This window comes from Mastigoproctus giganteus, chromosome 3 (genome assembly GCF_048544385.1).
Source record: "Mastigoproctus giganteus isolate SK-2022 chromosome 3, ASM4854438v1, whole genome shotgun sequence".
NCBI classification, from domain to species: Eukaryota; Metazoa; Arthropoda; class Arachnida; order Uropygi; family Thelyphonidae; genus Mastigoproctus; species Mastigoproctus giganteus.
The window spans coordinates 44,058,017-44,064,258 of record NC_143577.1 but is presented as its reverse complement, the minus strand read 5'-3'; positions in this window follow the sequence as shown (position 1 = coordinate 44,064,258).

The following is a 6,242-nucleotide window of genomic DNA, read 5'->3' as shown; positions in this document are numbered from 1 at the left end:
ACTACATGCCGTACATAAATTTATGGAATATTTCATATTAGCAAAAGAAATCTTAAATTTTCATTGATAAATTTTTAAACTGGGTGAAACAGTAAAATATATATATATATATATTTTTTTTTTTTTCACTGTTGTACGTGTATGTGTTGTACGCGAGAGGGTAATTGGAGTAAAGAAGTGACAACAAATTTAAGACAGAGAGGGGATGAATGGCAGAAACACATTGAGATGTTGAAATGGAATACTGTATACTTCTTGAGAGTAAAGCAGTAATATTTTATTATTCACAACTAATTATCTAAATTTTCACACACAAATCATCATCACATAGCGAGGTACATGCACCCGTGAGATTACAAAGAAGGAAATCATGGTGTGCTTCAGTGCCTGTTTAAAAAAAGAAGAAATAAAAATAAAAGCACATTAAACATCAAAATTTTAGAATGTTTTGAAAAGGTTGTGAAATAATTATGAATTTCATTTATATCTGACTAATAGTGTATTATTAGGTGTTTCATTGTAATCTCCCACTAATTAATTTCGAATTTATTTTAATAGAAAGCAATTTATCTTCCTAAGCGCCATTTACAGAATCATATTTTGAAATTGCTGTTGAGGCATTTTAGGCGGATCAGCGACTTAAGCCATATTGCGCTGTATATATTACGTTTGTGAATTGCGTGTGTTCTATGGTTGATTTGGCTGTTTGATGGACAAAAAAAACCCGATTTTCAAGGAGAAAAAAACCATGTTATCCTCTACTGTGACCAACTAACTCAGCCACATGTGAAAAAGTGCCCATAACAATTTCTCGTGTCATTGACGGAATTCGAACTCAGGTCTTTTTCACCTCGTACGGAGAGAGGAAGGCGAGTCTACCAACTGCTCTACTGTGGAGGACATATGTTTTGAAGATTAAGTTACTGACTGCGAATCAGTGCACAACTTTCTGAATTGTAAGATGTAAAATCCCTAGCATTTACCTGCCGTAATGAGATTACTACGAGAAGCTTCCATCTTTTAGATAAAACAAAATTGTTATGGCAACGAAGTTAAGATAGTGTAGTTCTAGCAAACGGATCAATCATTTTTACAAATAACAAATGGATCTGTAATATTACTTCTGATTTCAATTATGTACTGTCCTGTGTAAAATCTAAATTTTCTTCGTTCGTCATCCTCTTTACTTCGTGCACTATTTCATTGATTCCTGCATATTCCGCGCATTTCAGGTGCGGATGACTGTATGCTACGAATATGAGTAGTTGTACTGAGCGTTGTTATTGTTGGATCTACTACTTTGGTTTTGATTTCATTTATTTTTATGGCGTATGGACAACACAGGATGGCGCATTATGCGCCAAGTCCAACTGCTTTTGGTGATAGTGTTCATATGATCTTTAACAGAAATTATATCTGTGCAAGGACATAGTCACAGGCTGAGTTGCATGTTATGTTGACTGAAAAAGCTGGGAGAACCTGTACAACTTTGCTTAAGATCGGCTAACCACATCCCCGTTTGAAGAGACCTTTAAGAATTCCTAGTCTCCAAGAGTATTCGAAACTAGACCTCTTCAAAAGAATAATAAATGGCGAGGCCACTATACTGTAGGGCAGGACACGCTAATAGAAAGAGAATAAACTATCGACTAACTGCTTGACAACTGTTTCAATTAATTCGATAATTTTCTTTGAAAAGGACCCTCCTTCGCCATTTCTCAAATGACTTCTGCGCACTTCGACATGAAGAGAGTTTCATTTCAGTGAATTCTACGAAAGAGACTAGTATGTAAAAAGTCTCTTATATATCAACAACTTATATATCGATTATACACTATGAGAAAAGGATATATTTATACAAAATGTTTACTTCTAATGAACTTTAAAATCTTGGTATCCATAAAATTCAAAGAGTGTTTTTTCCACCTTTCCCTTTTCTACCTTTAGCTACTCTTTGAAGAGTTTTGCTTATTCTCTCATTATACCATTTTTAAAATACTGCTTTGTTCGTATCTAGCAAATTTCTGCTTTGGTATTTTCTAGTGATTTCTTTCCCTTACGCTCCCATCTTGTTCATCGCTTCTTAAAAGTGTTGTTTTTTCCTTCCTTTTTTTTGTTTCACTTGAACGATAAATAGACGGAAGTCATTCGTTAGCTTCCTTCCCTGCTCGCCCGCCGTCTCCCGTGTGTGTATTTATGTAGTTTTCGATATTTTTCTCTAACGAAGGCAATTATAGTTTGAAAAAGTGTAGATATATCAGCTTACATGTTCCCCTCAACATCCAGAAATGTGTGTGTGTGTGTTTTTTTTTTTTTTAACTTCCCTTTCTCTATCTTTCATAATGCGGGACTCGCTTGCACGGCTGATGTGAGGTGTATTCAGTTCTTTTGTTAAACCAGATAAGAAAAATCCTCATTAAACGAGCAAGGAGGGTCAATACGTTAAACGTATATAGGACGAAATTTAAAGCCGTCCAATGAATGCTTGGAGGACTTTGTTAAATACGGATCAATACGATAGAAAGGAGGTTTCGAAAATCATCGGAGTCCGCCTAAGTAGAGCTGATGGTGAAGTGCCCTGAAACAGTACACACTCACTCTGAAAGATCATTAGCGGAATAAAATCGTGAGATCGCCGGGTAACCCCTGGAAACCTATTTCAAGATTTGTAAGTAATCAAGTGACATGAGAGCAGAAAAAAAATGCTCCCGGGCTCCTGCAATTAATATGCAGAGAAAATTTAGAACCCGATTAAATTAGGAGATTTTGTGCATATTGTTTGTTGTTGGTCGAGCGTAAGTTAGGAGCAATGTCTCTTGCTGGAAGCCTAACTAGCCATCAATCGAAATAGACGTTAATAAACTGTGAGGACAAAAGAGTCAAGAACAAGCGTTGTTGAGGGGACATTCCTTTACCATCATTTCTAACCAAATATGCACGAAAAAGTTTAACGAATCTTATGAATAACTCACTGACAAAAGGAACGAGATGAAAATTCTACTAAAGAACTGAAAATAATTTATTCCCTCCTCTCTCTTAAACATTTGCATTTTGCTAGAAAAAGGATGCATACGCCTGCGTGAATGAGTTTGTCTGAATCGATGTAAAATTCATTAGTAAGTTTATCGATTTTTGCTCCCCCCCCCCCCTTTTTATGGACCTTTACAATAATGTCAATCTTAGTTTGAGTTTTCTCTTAATTTTCTAATGTATTATATTTCCGATGTAAAAAAAAAAAAAAAAAAAAAAAAATTACTATTTTGACACTTACCTTAATAATATTCCGGGATAACTGAGCTTTTAAAAATGAAAATAATAAATAAATTATTACACTAACTGGTGCCTTCTCATTGATCTGGATTGTAATTACATTCTACCTCTTCAGCTAAATTTTCAATACTGTATATCAATCTGTTCTTTGTGTAAGTGACAACGACAGTATACTACCAGCCGACCTATTATGGTCCAGAGGTTGAATATTTCACCATCTTAGATGAAATATACAGTATTTGATAGCTGCTCACCCAAACCAAAAAATGAAGCCTGGAACATCATATATTACTGAACAGCACACAGCGAGGAAATCCGTTTTTCTGCCTGCAGTGTGCTCGTATTCTACTGATTGGCAGTTCCAGATGTGAGCTATTGTTGGTATTGACCAGCATACTAGTGGTTTCCAAACCTGAAGTAATGTCGATGTACCGGTATCCTTTATTTGTGTTAAATTCAACGTATTTGAGATCTAAGTAAATTCATTTATTGCGTTCAATTAATGGGCCACGCTCTTCTTGGACAAATACTATTAGTGGTTTCATTCGCAGTTCAGTGCTGGGCCCCTGATTGTTTTCAATATTTATTAACGACATTGATGAGTGGGAGAAAGATGAGTGCGGTGCTGTGTGATAAGAAAGTAAATTGTAGAATGAAGGGAAGAGTGTATAAAACTGTGGTTAGACCCGCATTGATGTACGGTGCTGAGACATGGGCGATTACAAGGCCCAGGAGAAGATGGAAGTGCCGGAGATGAGGATGCTAAGCTGGATGTGTGCTGTGACGAGGAAGGACAGGATAAGAAATGACTACATCAGAGGTACGGTTAAGGTGGAGCCTCTGAGTAAAAAAATGCAGGAATCTAGGTTGAGGTGGATTGGACATGTGGAACGAAGAAGTGAGGAGTATGTGGGAAAAAGATGTGAAAAGTTGGTGATAGGGAAGAGGAAGAGACTTCAGCTGAGATGGAAGGACAAGGTGGCAGAGGATTTAAAAGAGAGATGATGGAGGAGAGAGGAAGCCCAGGATAGGAAGGAATGGAGGAAAAGAATTAAGGACGGAAATGCCGACCCCATATAAACGTGGGAAGAAGGCGAAGATAAAGAAGAAGAAGAAGATTAACGACATTGATGAAGGTATATCCAGTTTCATGTATAAGTCTGCTATTGACAGGTGGTAGGGTGGTTAATGGCAGGAATGCGGGCGTGCTACTAAAACGAGCCCTAGAAAAATTAGGCAGTGGGCTAAGAAGCGGCAATTGAAGTTTAACATTGATAAATACTGCATATGGGAAGCAGTAATCCCAAACTACCCTACCAGTTGGGTGATACCACGCCCAAAGTACTGGAGAACGAAAAAACCCCAGGGGTAACTGTACAGTGTGACATGAAGTTCTCTAAACAGTGCAGACAGGCTACTAGGTAATTATCTCCTTGTATAAGGCAATGATTAAGCGCGCCAGGAGTACTGCATACAGGTCTGGAAACCTCATTTCAGGAAGGATGTGAGTCTGTTAGAACGGATGCAGAGAAGTCAGGGGAACAAAAGGGCACGCTTACCACTAAAGTCTTCAGTTCTGAAAATTGTACCGCTTGAAAACTAGGCACCTGCGAGGAGATTTGATTGCGGTGTTTAAGGCTTTATATGAATTGAATAACCGAAATACTGATAATATCCTTACTCTTTCTCGGATGACGTACATAAGAGGACAAATATAAATTGAAAAAAGGATGGTTGGAGGCCGCCGTAGCCTAGTAGTATCTCAAGAGTACAGAAACACAAGCGTTCGAATGATTCAAGTTAACGTGATAATATGATTTGAACCACTCAAAATTTGTAGGTGGTAGATGACTTTCATCAACCGGTGAAATACCACCACTTTGCTTATTGGAGGCTTGAAGTGGTGAAACCCATGTTTAGTCTCTAGAGCAAAGTTTCCGGCACCCCCCCCCCCCTCCCCCCATACTTCTGCTTCAACCCATGCATGGTACTAACTACTATAGGTTTTGCTACCTTTCGTGTTTGGGGTTTTCATAAAAAAAAAAAAAAAAAAAGGATGACAAGTAGCACAACCACTATGGCACGACAGACGCAAAAATCTTACGTGAAATTCTACACGCTGGCATGAGACCTAACTTAATCCCTCTGGAAAGGCGTTAATGTGTTCCTCCTGTCATCATACGCGATATGAAATAATTACCCATCTACAAAATTGAACAGAAATGGGGAATCAGAATTCAGTCCACTCATTTGGGAGATCACAATAATTTTGAGCGGAACCCTTACGTTATATGTATTAAGAGTTCACTGCTTTAACCTGGAACAAACCTTTCGCGTGTATACCCATTCATGAATCCGTCCAGAAATGACGTTCGTGTATGCAACCAACCAGATGAATGGCTGCATACTTGGTGAGCAGTGGTATAAGTAATTGGCATCTGCCACGGTGTTACTGGCACCGGCGATCAGTCCTCTTGGTCTGTCCTCCTCTTACTAATAACATCCGGCTTTAAATGTCCGCCAGCATCGAACTACGACTCTCTATAATAACAATTTAATAGCGGTCGACTTACGGGCACGCGATTGTGACGCCCATTGCTCATTAGTCCTTCGCGGTGTTTTTAATACCCCCACCTTCACTGCGTCCCCCGATCTAATCTCTCAATCTCAGCAATGTGCCGTCGGTGTAACCTTACGCCTCCGTATTACACCCACTCTATCCGCCAGTGGCCATATGTTGATTTCTATGTCCCGCTTCTCGCTGCACGTGTTCTATACTCTCTAGTCGTATTAGGCCACGGCAGACGTGCTGACGTCAACCCTCCTTGATACCGGATACCTTCATTGTTGCATGCGGTCGACGGCAGGTCGCTTTAATTGAGTCGCAAAAATGAAGCTGGAGCTGAAGGGCAGTACTGGACGACAAATGAGAGACATATGGTGGCGCAGCACGTGATCGTCCGTTATTCATA